Here is a 4,114-nt window from a genome sequence, read left to right as displayed (position 1 = left end):
AAGGCCCCCGAACAGCTTTAAACTACAACAAATTTTGTAGTTAAACTTTATCCTTTATTTAATTATAACAAGTAAGCTAGTCAAGAACTGAGTGAAATTTTGGTTGTACTATTATTTACACACCCTCTAAACTACTCTTTTTTTTGTTTTATTTGTTAGAAAAATAGTATGGAGTGAATAAGAAATTGACTCCTAATGTGCCCACTTGAACAAGATATTGAAGTGGTGATAATTCTTGAGTCCCATATAGGAAATGATAGAGAATATGAATTTATATGCTCATGGATTGGATATTGGGTTGGGCTTTAGGCATGTGTGGATGGGGCCCTCTTGTCCAACTAATAATAATAATTTATTATTTTATTTCTTGAGTTAGTAAGTCTGTATATAGCAGTTTTTTCTGAAATAGTGTGTTTGTTCAGTAATGTATATATTTATAGTCTTTCATTCATGAAAAAATAACTTTTGAGAAACTCTTTCAGAGAGAAAATATTTTGTGCATTCATTTGGGTCAAAGAGAGAGAAAGAGATATAGATTAGTTCACAGAGTACAGATCTTGTGTGCTTCTTTTCCGTGCTGTAGATCATTTTATCTTGGGATGCAGACATTCGTAAGTCTCAAAGCATCACAGATTATGTGAAGGGCAAAATTTGCTTTAAGGAGATTGTATCAAACACAAGACTTGATCTGTATTATTCATCCTTCATGCATTTGGTCTGTGAGTTTTTAATTATTTTGCAAATTTCTTCTTATGTATACAATATTTGTTTATTGTTTTTGCCTATCACATCTATTTGAGTTATTACTTATTATTAGATCTGTATGTTCATTTTTTTAGCTTAATCTATCCAACAATCTTAAAGCATAATTATTATTTTCCTAATTTATTTTTTTTATTCTACGAAAAGTTTTGTAAATAATGGGTCGAATTACGCTGCCATCGTTAACTTGTTTTTGGTGGTTTGTTGTATTGCCTGTTACCGTTTGTGTTAACTGATACGCAAGTGATAATGTTGACGATGGTTACAGGCCTTATGGCTAATGATCGGTGAGATTCGTATTACTGTTGTAGTGTTGTAATTGTGTTTCGGTGTAACACTGCTTCAGTAATCATGTGTCAAAGTAATTTGTTTACAGACTGGATTGGCATGTTGTTGATTATTATTAACAATCTGTTGGTGCAAATACAATGGTAATAGAAATAGCACAAAGAGAAACTGAAAATACTTCTGAATATTATTAACGTAAAGAGAAATTACACAACACTATTTGGACTGAGGCGCGACACTCGCTCTCTTTAAGGAGATTCAAGCCCTTGGTTGGCTAAACTTTGTAACCGGTGCAGACCTTCTCTGACTTGTCTCCCCCAGGATACAACAGCCCAACAAGTGTCGTATGGCTAGAACAACTTCTGTACAAAGTGTTCAAACCCAAAGCTCCACCAGAAAGAACACCCTTCCTTGCCAAGAATCTCTCTATTTTTTCTTTTGTGTATATTGTGATTTTTTAGTAACTTGGATTGAGTCTGAATGAGTCTATTTATAGGCTCAATGGGCCTCACGAAATTACTACCCAATTTATTCTGATTAATTAGGTCCATTATTCTGATGTAGTGGGTGTTACAAGATTAATTGTTGGATATTAATTTGATGGGCTGGAGTTACACAATTAATGGTCTGATAAGGAGTTTCTGAAGAATGAAAAGGCCCAAAGTGTTACAAGATTAATTGTTGGATATTAATTTGATGGGCTGGAGTTACACAATTAATGGTCTGATAAGGAGTTTCTGAAGAATGAAAAGGCCCAAACGGATAGTCCATTAAGTGGGTTAATGGCTCTTTATTTTCCATTGTAAAAATGGAGTATTAATTCGGGCCATTTACTCACCAACGGATATGGTAATTGCTCTGAATGGGCTGTCAAGTAGGAGGATCCAAGAGGCTGATTCATTTCCAATTTTGATACCTCCACTCTTCACCTCCCCCTTGCGCACTTATCTAGCCCAATATCTGAGTCAATACATTTTAGCCCATTAATCATCACAATTAAAAAGAATAAAAAAGTCTCTCTCCTTTTCAATGTGGGATTAAACATTTTCACTAACTCCTCATCTCCCATATTTACTCCCATATCTTTTCATTTATGTTATTACATTTATTCATTTCATTTATTTAATATTAAAATGCTCCAACAATCCCCCACTCATTTTAATATTAAACTTTTAGTAAAAGAGAGATTACCAGGCAAAGACAGGTCATTATGCATCATGAAGGTGTGCTCTGCATTGAACCTTCATTTAGTAAAACAGCGATCTTAACTCCAGAGTCGTAGTGGTCTCCGACTTGAACTAGGACTGCTTTAGGCAAATTAAGCGTCACTGCTTACACATAACAACCCAGGTATTGACATGAGCTTTTATAGCTAGCACTTTACGGTCGTGTGCTGATCTCGGTTTCATGAGTGTATTTGAGATTAAGTCCAAATCTCATAGGGAGCGGCCCCACCCCCACACTCACATAGGTGAAATTTGTCAAGGGTGCTCCTATAATTCTAACACCCTACTCATACGAGCTACAAATTTCATTAAGAATTTTTTACTCAACCTCTTCACATTACAGGATAAATGCACTTACATCATAGGGATGAACAATTAAAAAATTATTTACAAAATAAATAATTAAGAAAATAAATTGTGCATTTCTTACGACCATCGTATGATTCGTTTTTCCCATTGAACCCAATTCTCAGGATCTCTGGTCCTCGGGTTGGGTATCCTCATACATGGCTCAGGATTCTATGGACTTTAGTCCCATCCCCCTCGATGTATTCCAGACTCTATCTTTTGCCAAGGCCTTGGTAAATGGATCTGCAAGATTATCATTAGATTTAATATAATCCACAGTTATGATGCCACCACTCAAATAAGATCGCACGGTACTGTGCTTTCTTCTTATAGGTCTGGATTTACGTTATAGTAACGGTTTTTAACTCTACCAATTGTGGCAGTGCTATCACAATGAATTAATATAGGTGGAATTGGCTTTTCCCAAAGTGGAATTTCATATAACAAATCTCTAAGCCAATTTGCCTCTTCACTAGCTGAAGCCAATGCTATTAATTCAGCTTCCATTGTTGAATTAGCAATTATTGTTTGCTTTTTAGATTTCCAACAAATAGCACCACTACCTAAGGTAAAAATAACCAGTGGTAGAGAGAGAATCACCTGACAAAGTATTCCAATCGGCATCACTAAAACCTTCAATCACAGCAGGGTACTTTTTATAAAATAAGCCATAGTTTTTGGTACCAATTAAATATCTCATGACTCGCTCAATAGCTAGCCAATGATCTTTACTAGGCTTGCTAGTAAATCTGCTAAGCACTCCTACTGCATATGCAATGTCAGGTCTAGTACAATCAGTAGCAAAACGCAAACTACCAATGATACTAGCATAATCCTTTTGATTAAAAATCTCATCATCATTATTCACAGGAAATAAATGAACACTAGAATCAAAAGGAGTAGCTACACTTTTGTGATCATAAAATTATATTTTCTCAATATTTTCTCAATATAATGTGATTGATCAAGATATATTCCATCACATGCTTTTGTAATTTTCATGCCCAAAATAAAATTAGCCTCACCAAGATCTTTCATATCAAAATGGCTTTTAAGCATATTTTTTGTCTCATCTATAACATGCATATTTGAGCCAAAAATCAACATGTCATCCACATAGAGGCTAATAATAACATGTAAATTATTCCATGATTTAGAATAAATACATCTATCACATTCATTTGATTTATAACCATTCTCAATCATGCAAGAATCAAACTTTTCATGCCACTGCTTAGGTGCTTGTTTTAAGCCATATAGGGATTTAGTTAGCTTACATACCTTGCTTTCTTGTCCAGGCTCTACAAAGCCTTCGGGTTGATCCATATAAATCTCTTCCTCTAGGTCCCCATTTAGAAAAGCAGTTTTACATCCATTTGATGAATTTTCAAATCAAAAATTGCAGCAATAGCAATTAACAATCTAATAGATGTAATTCTTGTTACCGGAGAAAAAGTATCAAAGAAATCAAGATCAGCTTTTTGTTTAAA

This window comes from Quercus suber, unplaced genomic scaffold (genome assembly GCF_002906115.3).
Source record: "Quercus suber isolate HL8 unplaced genomic scaffold, Cork oak 2.0 scaffold_219, whole genome shotgun sequence".
Lineage (NCBI taxonomy): Eukaryota > Viridiplantae > Streptophyta > Magnoliopsida > Fagales > Fagaceae > Quercus > Quercus suber.
This window is presented reverse-complemented; position numbering follows the sequence as displayed.